The sequence below is a fragment of the Chlorocebus sabaeus genome, chromosome 23 (genome assembly GCF_047675955.1).
Source record: "Chlorocebus sabaeus isolate Y175 chromosome 23, mChlSab1.0.hap1, whole genome shotgun sequence".
NCBI classification, from domain to species: domain Eukaryota; kingdom Metazoa; phylum Chordata; class Mammalia; order Primates; family Cercopithecidae; genus Chlorocebus; species Chlorocebus sabaeus.
Window position 1 is genome coordinate 48203576 of NC_132926.1, and position 19394 is coordinate 48222969.

The window sequence follows — 19394 nt, forward strand, 5'->3', positions numbered from 1 at the left end:
CTTAATCAGAGCTAACAATACCGGTTCTCTCTTTCTGCTGTCTTGAAGACCAGAAACCTCTCATATTGGTTGCCTGGGTCATATCTAGCTGTGTGCCCATCTGGGCCTTCTGAGGTCATCTACTCCCACTAGGCCCCCTGTCTTCTGGTTCCCTGGTCCAGGGCTCAGAGTCCAATGCCAACACCATAGGAAAGCCTTGAACACTCTGAAGACTCTGCCAGTGGGAGGGTTCTTGGAGAACTCACGATGGTAGGTGGTGGGGATGAGGAAGTCCAGAGCTGCTATTTGAATTGTGTCATTGTTTTATTAAAGTTTAAAATTTAATAAAATTTATGAGAGATGTTCCAGCTCCACGTACATCATTCAACTTCTCGCTGACACAGCATATTAGCAAGTACACAGCCCAGCCTCCCGTCTCTGGATGTCAAAAATGGTAAGGCTTGATCTTTTGTGTTTCGTAAGTGTGATGATTGAGTTTTCATACTCATGTGAGGTGTGCCTCCTTTAAGCCTCATTATGACATGAGCATATTACCCATCTGACGTTAAAAAAAAGAAAGCTTGTGGTTGTTTGAGGATTTATAGGGTTGTGGGTGTGCTGGTGTCATGGTCCATATTTGCCAGGGCTGGGAGTGGGACAGAGCCTGGGTGGGATGGAGCCTCACGTCCTTGGTGCTGCTGTTGGAGGCCCCAGAGTCTTAGACCAGCAAACATTTCTGCCTCCATTACATCAGCATGTCCTTGAACCAGTTGTGGAGGATAAGCTGAGAGTGCTTACCTACCCACGGGGGAAGGAGTGGAGCAGAGCCAAGAAGGAACCGATTGCACAGCCACACAGCCAGATCCTGGCTCCGCTGGTTACTTGCTGTACAAGATCCTTCTTCATCTGTAAAATGGCAATAACAAGAGACCTTCTTCCCTCATTGGGTTATAGCCAGATAGTGCCTATGAGGTACTATCAGTGAGCACTAAATGTGTGGTCACTTTTCATTGTATGCTAGATACTTGCTGGGCATTAGGTCACTGCTTCACAGAGCATGCAGTCAAAATAAGATTGGAAAGTTCACAGACATCTGAAATACTTTGAGGTGTGCGAAGTCCTGAGAGGAGCCAATAGAGGATGTGTGCCTGTGTGTGCACATGTAATCTGGGGTGACTTCTAGAAGGAGAAGATTTTTGATGTGGCCTTCAGAGAGGTGGGGAAGATTTCAATTAAAAGATCTAGAGAAATTTGACAAACACTACTTCAGCCAGGTGACCAATATAGACATCAACAATGATAAATCATGTTGATAGTATGTACTCCAGTTATAATATGATGAAAATGGCACTTCACCTCTGTGGTTTTCCACCCATAGACCCAGTTTAATAATGACGAAAACATCAGACAAATTCTGATAGAGAACCATTCTGTAAAACATCCGGCCAGTACCCTTCAATACAGTTGAGGTCATCAAAACCCAGCAAGGTATGAAAAAAAATCTCACAGCCAAGAGGAGCCTAAGCAGATGTGACAACTAAGGGTAATTGGGGTCCTGGAGAAGATCCTGGAGCAAGAAAAGGACACCAGGCAAAAACTACTAAAATCTGAATAAAGTATGGACTTCAGTTAAAAAACAACAGGAAGTAAGCTCATTTTCTCTGCAAAGGGAAGACTCAGAAGAGTTTAACCTATGATAGTTCTAAGGGGGTCTTAACAGTGATTAACTCATTTATGCCTGAGGTTGTAATTTTTTGAATTGGAAAAATCAGACCTTGGTGATGAACTTGAGCAGTAGGATATAAATAACTCCCACATGCTTACCATTCCAATAATGGAACGCTAGGCATAAATGGAGGCATTAGCCAAAGGCTAGAACTGTAGCCATCACTGATGAATGTTGTTAATAATAACAGCAGTAACTAACAAGACCAAGTGAGGCTGACTACACAGGTGTCTACTGGCTGGGGTTTGGCCTCCTTCCTGACATGCCTCTTAGTGTGTGTGTGTGCGGGACACACCATTCTTTAGTTAATCTCACTGACTGCCCAGAGCAGGGCAGGGTTCCCTGGAAGCCACACACAGCCTGGTGGCACAGGGTGTGATGAGTGTTGTGAAAAGGGGACACTGACCTAGCCCTATGATGGATGAGGGAGGCCTCCCGGACCAGGTAATGTTCAGGGGAGCCCGCGGAGGGGAGTCGGTCAGCATGCACACAGACCTCTGTGGGATGGCGGCTCCAAGGGGCCCCCCGGCACCAGTGCTTGGTCTCTGCTCATACCCTTCCGTCCTCAGATCCGAGCCCACCACCAGGGACAGAACAGAGCCCCTCAAAGCAGCTGGGGTGACAACAGTTCTTTAAAAATCAAAGAGATGGTTACAGTTTGGCCCAGATTTCTGGGACGGATGGAGCAGCAAGACATTTGCATGAAGGCCTCGGAGGGTCTGGAGCTCTCGGCTGTCTTTTATAGCTTTCCTTTTAATCATGCTTTATTTCTAAATATCTGTCTAATGTATAATACAAGCTTAGGCTCTTGTGGCCATAGCCTCCCTTTCAGCACTGTTTCTAAAATCCCATTTACAGAGGACAAATAGCTTTTGGGTAAAAGAGTCTTCGCCTCTTCAAAGAAGCAGTTAGCCGGCTGTTCTCCCCTGACTGTGCCTATCTGTGGTTGGGGCGACGAAGTGAGATTATTTTATTTCCATTTAAAATCTCTGGGGGTCTGGCTCTCGAGGGAGGCATCTGCTGTCTTTGTTGGCTGCTTTTCCTCCTGAAAGTGCTGTGTAGGTTTCTTGGGGTGGGGGAAGCGGGTAGGCAGTGGCACTGGCAGGGGTCCTATCTCCACTCAGCTGTCCCCATCTTGGCCTGAGGAACTGTGCCCAGCATTTCTCTGAACTTCAAAGGCACTCTCAGCAGGATATTTGTGGTCATGGCTCAGGAAGATGTGTTTGCTGAGTCTGAGTATTTGTGTGTGTCAGTGCCCCAGGCCGTGTGGTTGGCTGGATTTGTTAAGAAGCATGCTCATTCCACGAGCCAGAATTTTTGGAGTACCAACTGCATATACCAGTCACTGGTCAAACAAAGATGCCATGTTACCTCCCAGTTTCCCTTGGGAATGGGGAAGGATGGGGTTCTGTGGGAGCTTGAAGGAGTGGTACCTGACTCAGCCGGGGAGGGCCTCCTGGAAGAGGTGATGTCTAAATTGAACTCTGAAGGATGAGCAGAGGTCACCCTGCTGGCACTTTCCTCCTCCAGCAGAGAAGCAGGGGGCACTGGGTCTGCCATGTGCAGGCCTGGCACCATGAGAGGAATGCTATGAGATATGAGGACACACATGGTCAGACCCATGGAGCTCAAAGGACTGTGGAGGTGACAGCAAGGGGCCGCTGGCACCAGGGCCCACCTGACATGATGAAGTTGTCTTAGGCTGGGGAGGGGAGACTGTGAGTGTTTCTTTTCCTCAGACCCTTGGACCAGTTGGGGGACAAAACAGCTTGGGAAAAAATAGTACGAACTGTATCACCGAGCAAGGAGAGCTTGACCAAGAGGTGGTTCAGCGGGTAGGGTAGGGGATTACTTATTTTTATTAACTTCATCAAGGCCCAAAGGAAGATGAGTGAGTGCCCTCATATCAAGGGTGATGTAGGGGCCAGCGACCTCTCCTGCTGGGACCCTCTTCTGGGGATTGCTGGGAGATGGCATGGCCATCAGACCCACCTTCCCTTTCCAGCTGGTACGGAAGCAGTCCACAGGTTCTTTTTGCCTCTGTTTAACCTAAAAGCTCCCTCCAGTGCCTGGGGTTGCTTGGTTCCTGACTGAGGTTTGGAGGACTTGTGGGTACCTCCTTCAGGGATGTGAGACAGGCAGGCGCTGGGGACCCCTGGCTCAGGCTCTGTTGTTTGACTGAGACAAGACTGCCTCTTGACCAGGGGCTGGAAGAGTCCAGGGCATTGGTGGGAGGTTCACTGCTCTCTCAGAGAACCAGGCCCTTGAGCTGTGTGTGTGGCTCCCTGGAGGCTGGACCAGGTGCTGTGCCCATTGGTGCTCCAAAGGGGAGCCAGAGGTGGGCAGTTGGCTCACCTGGCATCCACTGGTGCAGCAGCATCACAGGACCAGGAATTGGAAAGCTCAGGTCCTGGCTTAGGGATTTGCTGGGTTATGTTGTCACCTAGCCTGGCTTTACCTTTCTCCTCCTGCTCCTTTTCCTCCTCCTGCCACAGTTTGATGTCTGTAAAGCGTAGGTAACTAAGATTATATGTGGCATTCAGTGCTTCACTAGTATAGGCTGGTGTTCAAACCTCGTGCCCCACCCTGCTCCTGAATTCTACAAAGTTCACTTCCCCCAAATCCTTACTGGGCGTCAGAGATCCAGCAAGTGGCCAGACCAAAATACCCACCAGGACTGACCTCTCTGGTGCTTCAGCTCTTGAAGCACCGGGAAAAGAGCAAAGGATGTGAAGATGATCTCAGGAGCAAGGACCTGGAAATAGCTCCTCTGGCAGTGTGAGATGCGTGGGCAGCACTACTTCTATCTGCCTGCGTTTCCTCAGTTCACAGGGACAGCAAAGTGCCCTTCCTCAATAGGGCCAGATTGTTCAGGGTGGTTTGGGAGTGGGGGTAGAGCCCCTGCCAGCCTACCCTGTGTGAACAGTGAACATCAAGACTCTCCTGTTGGAGCTCTCTGGAGGGCTCAGGCCCCACCCTGGGGAGCCAGGTATTATTGCCTGAAGACTCTAGTTTTCTGCTCTGCAGAATCCAATGTTGACAAGCCCCATAAGCTGGGAATAGTGTCTTGCCCAGATTTTGGGCTGAGTGATGGGCAGCCATTGCTGTACCCATTTTATTGGTGGAAAGGGCTAGGTCCAGACTTTACCTGACTCTCTTTAGGCAGGGCTGAGTCTAGAACTCATTGCTATGCTCTTTCTGTATTGTCCCAGGGTGGGTCACCCAGTGGCGGCTCCTTGATTTTTCTTCTTTCCTCTCATATTCTTTTCCTTTTCTCCCATTCCCTGGAGCTGCACTGTCCAAAACAGCAGCCACTAGTCACATGTGGCCACTGAGTGTGGAAATGTGGCTACTTCAGATTGACATGTGCTGTAAGGGTAAAATCCACCCTGCAGTTTGAAGACTTAGTACAAGAAAAGAATGTGAGCTATCTCATAAGTAATTTTTTATATTCATTATATGTTGACATAATACTCTTTTAGGCACATTGGGTTAAATAAAATACATTATGACAATTACTTTTTGATGTGTTTAGGAGACACTTTAAAATGACTTATGTGGCTCTGCTTCTGTTTCTGCTGGGCAGTGCTACTCTTGAGCTTTGCTACTCAAAGTGTGGTCTGTGAACCAGCAGCATGGGTGTCACCTGGGAAATGCTGAATTTCAGGTGCTACTCCAGACCTGCTGAGTCCAAACTGGCACTTTTACAGGATTCCTAGATGATTCTACAGTTTGAGAAACTCAGAGCTCAGCTGAAGCTAGATAGGACCCTGCTTGCTGTGAGCCTGAGCCCACTTGTAAAACAGGAGTCCTGGCTGGGCGCGGTGGCTCACGCCTGTAATCTCTGCACTTTGGGAGGCCGAGGTGGGTGGATCACCTGAGGTCAAGAGTTCAAGACCAGCCTGGCTAACATGATGAAACGCCATTTCTACTAAAAATACAAAACCGGGAGTGGTGGCATGCGCCTGTAATCCCAGCTACTCGGGAGGCTGAGGCAGGAGAATCGCTTGAACCGGAGAGGTGGAGGTTGTAGTGAGCCAAGATCCCGCCACTGCACTCCAGCCTGGGCAATAAGAGTGAAACTCCATCTTAAAACCAAACAAACCAAACAAGACTCCTGACCCCAAAACTCCTTCCTAGAATCCTGAGTCAGAACAGTAGCAGGCTGAGGGCTGTGAAAAATGTTAATCCTGCTCCCACCCCCTGGCATTAGCTCTGGGGGTGGAATTTTCACCTTGGGGACTGGGAGAGGGACCTTGTGGAGGACCCCTCAGGCCTCAAGGACCATAGGTGAGGTCACAGTGACTGAGGGAACTCCCTGAGGGAAGGTAGGAGCAGTATAGGCTTGAATCTTTCAATTCAAAGACCTTCCAAAAGGAACACTGGAAAGTTTTGGGATTTGTAGTCAACCGAAACAGAGACTTACCACAATAACCCCAGCAGCGTCAAACAAATCTCAAGGTTTGCCTCAGCATGTTTGAACAGTGTTTGCCCATCCACACCCTGCTCTGTGACTTTCCCCAAGGTGTAATTAATGACTTGTTGGGCTTGACAGATGCAAACATGTTCTGAGTCTCCAGGTCCCAGACGCCAGGGAAAGTGTGGAGACACAGTGGGTGGGCGGCAGGACTGCCGCGTGTAGCTGTCCCCAGGACACGACCTAATCTGACTCCCCTGCCAGGGCCCTCTGCCCGGCCTGTTCTCTGAGATTTGCCCCAAAGCTTTGGCGTGGGGCTGGTTTGCTGCCAGGAGAGAGGCACTGATGCCCAGCAGCTCATAGTCACGCCGATGGCTGTGGCCGCCTTTATTCTAAAGTCACAGTCTGTTGCCATGCCTCAAGTCTTTGTCCCCTGCCACCCGAGTTTAGGGGGTGGGATAAGGGTTTTAGGTGAGGTCTCCACCTGCCAAGAATCTATTCCTAAAGAAGTTGATTCTGGTCACCTGAGTCTGACTCTCATTTGCAGATTTTGCAAAATCTGACCTTTTTTTGTGTTTGGAGACAGGGTCTCACTTTGTCACCCAGGCTCGAGTGCAAGTGATATGATCATGGCTCACTGTAGCCTCGACCTCCAGGGCCCAAGCAATCCTCCTACCTTCAGTCTCCTGAGTAGCTGGGACTGCAGGCATGCACCACCATGCCTAGCTAATTAATTTTTTTTTTCTTTTAAGAGATAGGGTTTCACCATGTTGCTCAGTCTGGTCTCGAACTCCCGGGCTCAAGCAATCCTCCTGCCTTGGCCTCCCAAACTGTTCCCAGCTGAGGGGACCCTAAGAGTAAAGGCTCTGGAGGAGTAAGGGGCCCTGGGTGGAGTGGAGAAGGCTGGTGAGACAGGGTGAGGGGTCCCCTGTACAGGCCTGGGAGTGGGGAGCTGGAAGAAGGTGGACTTTATCTGGAAGGCTGTCAGGGTCATTTGGGGTTATGGCGTTTTAATTGCGATGGGTGGATTTTCATATAAACTTGATTCTTCAAATCAAAAGCCAGTTTGTTTTTGTTTCCTCTCTGGGCTTGAAGAGCTCATTGAAAGAAGCTGGATCAGGGCAAGGGCCCAGGCCTGCTTCTCCCTTAGGGCTCTTGGGCAGCAGCTCTGGCTGGGAGCTTTACAAAGGCAGATCCCATTTCTCTGGGTCCACTGATCTGGGGGTGGGGTCCAGGAATCTGGGTGCCCAGAACCAGGGTGAGGAAATAACCTGGTGGGTAATGGGATTTGCTTTGCCTCCGTAGTTGGGAGCTTTACAAAGAGGAGATTTTTTTAGGAGAAGCCGTAAGAAGGTCTGAGGAAGGGCCTTCTTTGGATTGGAAGTGAATTATTGCTACTTGGTGAAGAGAATGCTTTTGCAAATACCTATTCCGTGCTGTGCGGCCTGGGGAAGGACTGCTCCTGAGCCCCTCCGTCCATCCCTTGCACATCCATGGTACCTGAGCCCACTGCTTTCTTCTCCACTTGGCCAGGTGTGAAGGCTTTGCCTGGGAGAAGAGCCGCCAGATGCTGTAGGATTCTTCTCTGGTGTGTAGGGGAAGGGGAGCAAGATTAGAACCAAGGTCCAGTTATCAGCAGAAAGGCTGCCTACACACAAAGACGGGGAAGTGGAGGATCTTAAATCCATGTGTGGTGGGCAGGATTCCGAGATGGCAGGATTCCAAGATTCCCACCCCTGGTGTACATGGCCTGCACAATGCCCCTGCCCCTGAGCGTGGTGGGACTGTGGATAGGAGGGGATATCACCTACCCCCACCCCTGATTAGATTATGCAGTTTAAGACTGAAGGGAGACTCTCCCACTGGCTTTGCAGAAGGAAGCTACCATATTGTAGCGGGGCGGGGAGCTAGAACCTGAGACAGCCTATAGGAGCAGAGAGTGAGCCCTAGCCAGCAAGAAAGCAGAGACCTCAGTCCTACAGCTGCAAGGAACAGAAATCTGCCAAGAGCCTGAATGAGATGCGCCTGGAAGCGGATTCCGCCCTCATCAAGCCTCCCACTGCGAATGTGGCCCAGCTGACACCTTGACTTCAGCCTGGTGAGCTCCTGAGCAAAGAATTTAGTCACGCCTGGACTTCTGACCTACAGAACGGTGAGATGATTAACGAGTGTTGTTTTAAACGGCTAAGTTTGTGGTAATTTGTTATATAGTAATGGAAATATAGCAGGGAACACCTCTGAGTTTCTGGTGGTCTCTGGGTCCTTGGAAGTCAGGGACCTTGGAAGCTGTGGCCATGGTGGCTCAGTTCCCGGTGGCCAGTCTAGAGCCCTGGGCTCCCTGGCTTACCTCCCACAGAGCCCCCAGTCACATGGCAGCCTACTTTTTATGGCCTGGCACAGCCATATTTTATTGTCAAATTAGTAGGAATAACAGCAGCAGTTTAGTGGCTGATTGGGAGCCGTATATTAGCGATTGTATTAATAAGTGCACAGTGACAGGAGACCAGTGAGAGTGAGAAAATGAGACACAGTATTTATCCCTAGTGCAAAATCTTTTTTATTATTAAAGACATTGGGTTAACTGAGGATAGATTTAATGCCTGCTGGTAATATTATTGGATAATCAGTGGCCTAGGGTCCCCACCGCAGCCTGAGCTCCGGAGCTCTCATCTGGGGCCATTGGATACCTTGGAGAAGCCCCAGAGCTGGAAAGCTGCAAATGTGAACACTTTATCCAGACTCTCCCCTGGGGCCTGCTGCTCCCTGTGGGTGAATCCAGGGCAGCTGATATGACAGGGTGAGTCCCTCACTCATTTGGAGATGAGCACCTTGAAGTTTGTGCAAGTGCTAGGCATCCGAAGAAAGAGATTGCAGGCACAGCATCAGAATTGGTGCAGGTCCATCGTGGACTTGGGACTCGCTGCTGGAAGCTTTGTTTCTCTAGGGGAAGCTGCCCAGGAGAGGGCTGTACGCCGGGAGGGTCTTGCGTTCTGGGGCCAGCCAACCTCTGCGCCTCACCAGTACCCTATTACGTCTGGTGCCCAGCTGGTTTTGCACCACATGTGCCCAACCTTGCAAAGGGGCTGCATGTGCCTGGCACTGACTGAAGGAGCCCCAGGGCTAAGGGCCACCCAGTGGGAGGCATTTGGGCTGGCGAGGGGACTGGACTGAGATTCCCTGCAGGCTCTTAGTCCTCTGAATATTTTAGAGGAGGGAAGGAGGGTGGAAAATGAGACAGGAGAGAAAGGCAGAGAATCCAGAGATGCCGGCAGCCAGTGGTCCTGGCCAGGCCTGCCTCCTATGGACAGGTAAGCCCTAGACCCCTTTGCTGCTTCCCCGTGGTGCTCGGGCAGCCCTGCTCAGCCCTTTTTTTGCTGGTCTCTCTCAAGTACTCAGGGGTGAGTTTCTTTTTGCACCTTCCACCTGCTCTCTCAGCAGACCCTGTGAGGAGAAGGCAAGTGATGGCAGGTGAAGGGCTCATGTGACGTTGTTGACAGGGAACATGGCATAAGGGAAAGAATGTGGGCTTTGGAGCACCATCACCTGGGGCCTTCCCCGCTGGCCCTGTGCTGTGTGTTGGGTGGCATTGGCTCTGGGCATAGGGCTAGCGGCCTTGTGCTGTGTGTTGGGTGGCATTGGCTCTGGGCACAGGGCTAGCCCTTCTGAGCCTTACTGTCCTCTACTGTCAACAACACCATCTCTACCTCACAGTGGGGAGTGGTTGTAAGGACCAAAAGAGAGAATGGACATGTGTAAAGGGCTGTGTAGGCCATGTGGTACATAGTAGGTGCTCAGTATGGAGCATCTTATTATTTCTAGTAGAACTCGGGCTCCTGTATTGTTCTCAGAGGAACCTCCTGGTGGATATAGAGGCCAGTTTGTTCACTTGTTTGTTCTTTCTGCAAGTGTTTGGTGCTGGGTGCGGTGACACCGTGCATGGGAAACAGTAGGTGCTCAGTAGATATTTATTGTCTGGATGGCTACAGAGATTATAGACAAAGTTCTTCCCCTTTGGGAACTTAACCTATGGGTGATGGTGGTAGTGGAGCTGCTGAGTGGGGATATTTTCTGATTTTCCCAGGCCAGTTGATCTTACTTCGATATCCAGGGCCAAAGAAGCCTTGAAGAAGCCCCTATCTCAGTGGGCCAGAGAAATTGCCTCCTTCGTCTGTAGTCTGACACTCTTGTGGACACAGCCAGGAACTGCAGGGAGAGAGGTGACTGTGATGTCATCCCAGCTGGAAAAGACAATGCAGATGTCCTTAGCCAGTGGCAAGGTGTCAGTGGTACCTTGTGGACATTGCCACCTTGTGGGCATGAGGAGGTGTCTATCCCCTTCCCAACCATGCAGTTCCTCTGCCTCCATCAAACCTAGAGCACATACAAAACGGCACAGCAAGTGCTTAGCTGAGAAACAAGCAATCACCTTTGGAAAATCTTTGTGTGCTATTCTGGAAGACGAGTGAATTCCCGGGGAGAGGTCCCCCTGCAGAAAGATTGAGAAGGGAGTGATTTACCTCCCCTTATACTTCAGTTCTTTTTGGAGTACAGGTCCTTGCCTCCAGGTTGAACTCCTCATTCTCAAATCCTGCGTAGACTTTTAGCCTGGTAGCTCTGGCTTTAGTAGCCAGCTTTAGAAACAGTTGGTAAAATAAAGGTTGACTTTGTTGCTGCTAAAGTTGAAGAAAGCAGATGGGCCTGTGAGCACATGGAGGGCATCTCAAGGGCCCAGGAGCTGGCAGCCTTCGGGCCCTGGGATCTTCACCTTCAGAGGCTAATTGTGCAGAGACCAGCAAGAGTCCAGGACCCTGTGATGATTCAACCGTTCTGAGACTGAGGACTGGAAAATCTGAGTGTTTATTGCCTCCATTTTTTATTATCAGCAAAAGTTTAATTACAGCTCTCACTAAACCTACTACCTTCTGCCAGCATTTACAAGGCAATAAATTTCCCCTTCTCTCCTTACACAATCTGAACCTCCAATAGGGCTGTGCATATGCACTGGAAGATATTGATTCCCCAAAGAAATTATAACAGCATTTGTTCTCAAGTAAACACACAGAGAGGCTATTACAACACTGAGGAAGAGTCGATTGTCTCTGTTTTATTAAACAACACAGCTCTCAATTGGAAACACATCTAAATTATCAAGAGATTGGTAAACAGACAGGCAGCAATGCCTGTAATGAGGCTTTGAGTGGGAGGGCTCTCTAATGTGGAGGGTAGAAGGAAGGTTTTGTCTCTTTCTCCTTGTTTCTTACTCTCTCCCACCTCTCACCCCTGCAGCCCTCTAGCATTGAAGGGGCATTGATCGTGGCTCTCAGCTAAAGAGTGGGCAGCTCACTGTAAGCTGGCAGAAATGAAGCTCACACAAGACCTGCCAACTGGCTAATGGCCCCATGTGTATTGGCAGACAGCAAACAAAAGCCTTTTAAAAACTTCTTGTTGTGTTACTGGCAGGTGGAAAAGGTTGATGCATTCATCAGCCTAATTTGGAAAATGGTACATGGCCCATCTTTGCTTTGGAACACCCAAAAAAGCATACCACTCAGCAAAGGGGCGCTCAGCCATGACTTAACTCCCATAAGGCAATTTGAGACACAGTGTTTTACTATGAACAACTTAGCTCCACAGTCCCACAAGAGCAGTGTGGGATCAGAAGTCTAGGGATGCTCTGTTCAATGTTTGCATGTTCTATACAATGTTCATGGGGTGTTAATTTCTGTCCTGTTAATAAAAAGATAACCCCTCAACCCACTTTCTGTCATTAAATAAATTCATGAAAATGGGGATGAAACAAAGTTTCTTTGCTACAGGACTTTTCAGAGGCTTTATGCTAATATGCATTATGAATCTGGAAGAGGGGGAAAGAATATGTTAAATTCTCTGAAAAAATTTTTAACAGAATTCATACCTTGTACAAACAGCGTTTTTACAGAATATTCTTTGTGCAGTACTCATCTGCAGGAATAAAGCAAAGGCAGAGTGGACCATGAGGAGTGGTGTGGATTTTCTTTATTGGGCTTCTAGACACCAGCCTTGGGAGTGAGTCTGAGTGGGGCAGCAGGAGACTCAGGCCATGTCTGCCTAAGCTTTGCTAAAATGGTGCCAAAGCTCTCACTGGGTCTCTGAGAAGATGGGTTCAGCTGAGCTGACACAAGGGCTCCAACACAGCGGCATCTCCATTAAAACACAGTCATGGCAGTCTTTTCTCAATGACAGAAAACTCCAAGTTAATGGCGAGGGGATTTTCTACTCCTGGAAATGGCAGACTGACTTGTTTGAGACCAACCGCCTATCAAGGACAACTGGAGCCATTGTGGCACTTGTATTTTCCAGATGGCCACATCACTAGCTCGCCCATGCTGTGTGCCCATGTGTGTGATGTCTCGTTACAGGGAGACATTGACTCACCTGCACTGAGAGGTGGCTTTTATGTTTCTTCCCTTCAACACAGACGGGCCTTTGTAATTGTCATGACCAGCAGAAAGCAGTAGAAGTGAAACTGTGTGACTTTCAAGACTATGCCATAGAAATTACCTCCTGCCTTTCCTTTTCTCCCCTGGGATACATGCTTTTGGTAGCCCTTAGCCAATTTGTGAAAGTCCAACTAATCTGAAGCTTCCGTGTGGTAGCAAGTTATAGGGAGAGAGTACATAAAGATAGTTAGAGACACTGGAGGCAATTGCTAGCAATTTGAGTCTTCCCAGACTAGGTACCAGACATGTGAGTGAAGCAGCCTTTGAGATGAGCCCAGCCAAAGCCAGCATCTGACTGCAACCTCATGGGAGGCCACAAGCCAGAACTGTCCAGCTCAGCCAGCATCTGATTGCAACCTCATGGGAGGCCCCAAGCTAGAATTGTCCAGTTGAGCTGCTCCTAAATTCCTGACTACAGTAACTGTGGGAGATAATAAATGACTAACATTGTTTCAAGCCACTAAGTTTTAGGGGAATTTGTTTTGCTGCCATAGTAATTGGAATACAACTCTAAAAAATTAAATAAAACATGAGTTAAAGTCTTTGGAAAGCTATCAAGGTGACAAGAGCTTGGCTAAAAGGGCCAAGATTCTTGGAAGAAGAAAAAACCTGGCCAGGTGCGGTGGCTCACGCCTGTAATCCCAGCGCTTTGGGAGGCTGAGTGGGGTGAATCTCCTGATGTCAGGAGTTTGAGACCAGCTTTACCAACATGGTGAAATCCTGTCTTTACTAAAAATACAAAAATTAGCTGGGTGTGGTGGCAGGTGCCTGTAATCCCAGCTACTGGGGAGGTTGAGGCAGGAGAATCACTTGAACCTGGAAGACAGAGGCTGCAGTGAGCCGAGACTGTGCCATTGCACTCCAGCCTGGGTGACAGAGTGAGACTCCATCTCAAAAAAAAAAAAAAAAAAAAAAAAAAGTATATATATATATATATAGAGAGAAAGGAAATCCCAAGGGGAGAGCCATATACTTGGTGCTACTTTTACCCAAGTTTGCTGATGTGAATGCAGCTGCTGAGAGGCTGAGCAGAAAGTCGCTCGAAATGCCTGAGATGTTGATCACAGCTTTTGGCATTTTCATGGGGCTTCAGGGGAAAATTGTGGTTCTACCAGATAGGAAGTCCTGGTAAATACCTCTGCAACTTTGAGTTGAAATTTAAAAGAATAAAGTTGACCTTGAAATAAGCCATCTCTCACAAAAGCCATCATTAAATCAGCTCAGTTATTTACTGGATTAAGGTCATCTCTTCCTACTCTAACTGCCACCAGAAACAAACATGAACCCTCTCTTGAACGAGGTCACATCATCCAGAAACTCAGATTATCTCTACAGCATCTGGAATCCAGTAAAGGAATAACTAGGTGAGCACAAAGACAATAATCGACTGAAAACCAAGAGATAGTGCCTGTAGGAGAATAGACTTACAGGAAACCTGGAAATTGGAGTTATCCATCATGAGCTTTAAAATGACTGTGGTTAATATGTTCAAGAATTGAGCAACAACACTGAGACTTCTGTGGAGAATTGGAAACTATGTAATCAAATAGAAATTTGAGAATTGAGAAATCAATAACTGAGGCTTCAATAGAGGGATTTAATAGCATATTAGGTACAGTGGAGGAGCAGATTAGTGAGCTGGAAGAAGGATCAGTAGAAAACTTCCAGTTTAAAAGATAGAAAAAAAAATGATAGGAAATACAGGAAAGAGTGTAAGAGACATATGTGAGATGATGAGATGGTCTAACATGCGTAACTGGAGTCTTAGAGGGGGTAGAAGCCATATTTGAAAAGATAATGGACAAGAATTTCTCCAAACATACTAAAACATCAAGCCACAGATTCAAGAAGCACTATGAACCCCACATAGAAAAAATTAAAAGGAATACACCTAGACACATCACAATAAAACGACTGAAAATCAAGGAACAAGGGGAAATCTTATAAAATTCAGAGGAAAAAAGGACAAATTTCCTTCTAAAAGCAACAGTGAGCATGACACTGACTTCCAAGAAACAGCAGAAACTTGAAGGCACTGAAATATCACTCATAGTGAAACAAAATAATCTCCAACTTAGAATTCTATATCCAGTGAAAAACTTCAGAGACATATTTTTAGACAAAAATTGTGAGAAATTATTATATCCACCCTAAAAAAAAAAAAAATAAAAGAACTTCTGAAGACAGAAGGATGTTGATCCCAGATGGAAACATGGAAATTGAGGAATGAATGAAGCAACAAAAAGTATAAATATATCCACACACATATGTGTGTGTGTGTATATGTATATGTATGGGTAAAAATCTGACTATGTCTTCTAGGGTTATAAATATACAATTAAAATACACAACACAAAGCACCAAAGGCAGTGGGTTTGGGAAAAATGAAATTAAAATTTTTAATTTGTCCAAGAAATAATACAAAATACTAATTTAGGCTTTAACAAGTCAAGAATGTACTCAATATAGGGTATGCACTATAAGATTTGTAAAACAATGCGTAACTAACTAGCTAAGAGTGAAGAAAAATGAGATAGTGAAAATACTTGATCCAGAAGAAGTTAAGAAAAAAAGAAAAACATAAAACAAGCAGGACAAGTGGAAATTAAACAATAAGATTATAAACTCAAATATATCAGTAATTACATCAAATGCAAATAGACTAATTACAGGATGAAGATTGTTAGACTAGATAAAAACAAAACTCAACTATGTTTCGTAGAGACATATTTTTATGTGTAAGAATTCAAAAAGATTTGAAAGTAAAAGGAGAAATAGTAACTTTTACTGTGTATTTACTATGCAAATATTAATCAGAGGCACAATGTGTAGAGGCAAAAATCGTTACTAGAGATAAAAATAATCATTTCATGATGATAAAGGTCAACATACTAGGAATCTATAACAAATCCAAATTTATAGGCGCCTAATAACATAGCTTCATAATATAGAAAGCAAAAATTGTTAGACTCAAAAGCAGAAATGCACTTATTTATAATCATGGTAGGAAATTTTCTTTTCAAGTTAATAGAGTTTTCTCAACTTTAAGTTTTCTCCCATATATTTTTTTCTTAAATATCTGGGTCCTGATACCTTTTATTTGAAGTTAGCACTAGCAGATGACAAATTAAATAAAAACAAGTATCAATGGAAAATAATAGCGGGGCAGGCATTTTCTTAGAGCTTGCTTTACCTGTGGTCTTATGTGCTCATGGAGATCTCTGTAGTATATATAAATAGAGATTACTTACAAAGAGAGATCTTCCTGGTTCATATGATACAGATCAAGTATACTGCTACATCCAAGTGTTACACAGTAAGTTCCCTGCTTCCTGGGTGTCTAACTACCTGAACAAATTTCAGGAACTGGTAAGAACTTTAAAGAATGCCAAACCTCCATTTGGTGCTCTTCTAGAACCATGTTTTTCTCACTGCCTAATATTTTATATCAGTCAGCAAATTGAGGCTCACACACAAAACACACATGGGCTGACGGGTATTGTCTGTGAGATGCCCAAAAGTGGAAAGATAGAATATCAGAATCGGGACCCTTGAGAGTCAGTAGCAAGAATCAAAAGTGTGTCCCTAGTCTTAAGTGTGCTGGGCTCCCAGTGTTCCCTCCTGCCTCTTCCAGGCAGCCTGTTCATCCACACAGTGGTGATATAGAATCACGGGGAAGTTATAGAAGACCATGGAGGTTGCTGTCTTTGTGTGTGTGTAGGAGGAGGGGACTGATCTAGTGACTTATTTAGCATTGAGAGCAAACTTGCCTGAAGCATCTGGATCTTTCTTAATTCACTTATTTTTAAAGAGTTTTGTTTCCTTTTTATTGTTTTTACACATATATGTTCAGTGTAGAATAATCAGAAAAAAAGACAAGAAGAAAAAAATTCACTCATAACCCTACCCCACAAATCACTTAATTTTTATGCATTTTTCATAAAATATGTATCATATATATTATAAGTATCATAAAGATATTTTCAGTCTTTTTCCTCATTTTCCAAAACAGGATCTAACTATACATGTTATTTGATAGCTAACTTAGAAAAAATACTTTTCAATTGTGTCAAGAACACCTTTGAAATCAATAAATATATAGATTTATACTTTTTAGTTTTTACTTCCATTTAATGCTTATTTTTTTCTGATTCTATAACAATATGGAAAATGAAAAGTAGAATTCAGAAAATTAACACCTCTAGAGATAACTACTTCCATTTTTGGTATTTTGATATTTTTGATATTTGATATTTCCATCTTGATATGTTTTTCAGTCCTTTTTCTATGTATGTCTATAATTTTTACTCCCCCCACCCCCCGCAAAATTAGGCTCATATAATGTATGGCAGCATTATCTTTAATGGCAGGATGGTATTTCACTTTATCAAAGTACCTTTTTTAATTTATATAATTCCTTACCTTTAGTCATTTACTGTTTCTAATTTTTTTTGTCATTAGAAATGATGCTGTATCCATTTGTTGTGTTATCTAAGTCTTGTGCTTATCCATGTTTTTGAAAAAACAAAAAACAGTAGATGTAGTGCTATTGCTTGGTTAAAGGGGGTGCCCATGTTTATCGCTTTCAGTACGTATTGCTCTAGAAAAACCATGCCAACTTACTTCCCCATTAGCACAGGGTCTCTAGACTCCCTCCTCTTACCAACATGGGATATGATCCTCTTTATGAACCTTGGCAGAGCCAGTAGATGGAAAATGGTTCTTGATCTTTAAATCTGTATTACTCTAATCTCTAGCAGGACTGAATATTTCTCAGACTTTCATTGTTCATTGTTCATTTGTGTTTCTTCTTTGGTCAGTTTCCAAGTCATTCTAGATTAATTCTGTGGGATCAAAATAGGGACACATCTGACTTCTTTAGAAGACTCTTAGATAAAGAGCTAGATTGAGTGGGTCTAAAGGCTCTTTCTAGTTTGTTTTTGTAGTCAGATCCAAAAGGGTTTGTTTTAAATTGTTGGACATTGTATCTAGTCTTAGAATATCTGAACTAAAAGAACTGACAAATATTATTTATTCCAACTCCCAGTTTTACAGGAGGAAAAAAGACCTAGAAAGGACAAGGGGCATACCCGAAGTCACATGGCATACCTTTCTGCTTCTGCCTCTTCCTATCTCATTTATTATTAAAATGTGATGTCTGGAATGGTTAATTCTGTCTGGAATCCTACTCATCTCTTGGGTTAAAGACGGAAAGGTTTGGTATGAGGCTGAGATTCCCAAACCGTCAGTGTCCCTGATGAGACAGATGAGGAGAAAGCCCAGGCTGAATGTAAATATCCTTGAAAAGGAAAAGAAAGGTCATGACTCTGAAACTTCCCCGTGATTCTAAATAGATGTAGGAGATGTTGTCAAGTTTCAGCATATTCAGGATCTGCTTTAGTGAACAGATTAATATTATGCATAATTTATGATTTAATAAAAATGGGTACTACAAAAAATAAAGTATGTTTCAAAAAAATCATTCCTTAATAATCTCTTTATATTGCAATTTTGTCTAGCCCATTAATTATCTTAAAAAATCCCTCATAGACTGTTTCAGAGGGTGGGTTTGCTGCAGTAACAACCTCCCAAATCTCAGTGACTCCAACAATCAAGGTGTCTTTCTTGTTCACTCTCCATGTCCAATGGGGACTGACTGTGGGCTCTGCTCCCATGGGCACTCATGGACCTGGACTGATGGTGGAGCTGTCTCTGCAGGGAGAGGGGATATAACAAATCATCCACTGATTTTATTTACGGCAGGGGTTGGCAAATTATGGCCTTGAGACCAAATCTGACCTGTCACATTTTTTGTGCATTCTATAACTTTTTTTTTTAAACCGTTCTAAAATGGTTTTAAAAAACCAGAAGATTTTGTGACACAAAAATTATATGAAATTCAAATTTCAGTATCCATTAGTAAAGTCTTATGGGAATACAGCCACACCATTAGATACATATTATCTGTGGCTGCTTTGGTGGTGCCACAGTAGCAGAGTTGGATAGTTGGTGACAGTGGCCATATGACCCACAAAGCCTTAATATATGTCCGGCTTTTTATAAAAAAGTTCTCTGCCCCTTGTTTTAAACCACCTACCAGGCACTAATATGTGATACTCATACTCACATTTTGTTGGCCAAAACAAGTTTAATGGTCTTGCCTAACTGCAAAAGAGATGGAGAAATGTATGTAGGGAGAAAAGCTGGAAATATTTGGTGAATAGCTGTATGGACTGGCCCATGGGCAGAGAGAAGGTAAATTCCTACCTAGTATCTGGCTGAGATTTCACCAATTCTTAATCAAATCTGAACTAAAGATAATTGACTATAAATGTCTGTCAAAAGCCTGAATTGCCTTTGTCCACACAGACCTGGTCCTCCCTTAGAATGACTGCCATCGATCTGTGGTGATTCTCATAACTGCAATTTACAACTTGATAACAACAGCTAGAGAAATTTATAAGCAAACCAATGAGCAGTTTTAAGAAAAAAAAAATCAATTCTAGTTCTCCTGAGTATGAGGGGACATTTAATACTGTAAATCGTCTGAGCTCAGCTAGAAAGAGAAAAAGAAAAACATTTATTTTCTTATTCACAGCTTCCTTTAGAGCAATCACTCTGGACTCTTATCTGGGAGTAATGTTTCCTAAACAATGCAGGAGGCGAAATCGCAAGGCTGACACTGCTTCCTGAGACAGCATATACCCCTCCACCAGCTTCAGACAAGCCCCAGTTAAGTCCACAAGTGCTAAGTAAGCCACTGAGTAAATAAGAAAATGCGAGTCATTTCAAA

The 19394-nt window shown here is 44.9% G+C and overlaps 1 non-coding gene across 1 annotated transcript; it reads left to right on the forward strand.

The window, feature by feature from the left end:
* Positions 1 to 443: 443 nt before the first annotated feature.
* Positions 444 to 544, forward strand: LOC119618411 (small nucleolar RNA U13). Its single transcript, XR_005234720.2, has one exon. It is a non-coding gene; the product is annotated as a small nucleolar RNA U13 (small nucleolar RNA).
* Positions 545 to 19394: the final 18850 nt, after the last annotated feature.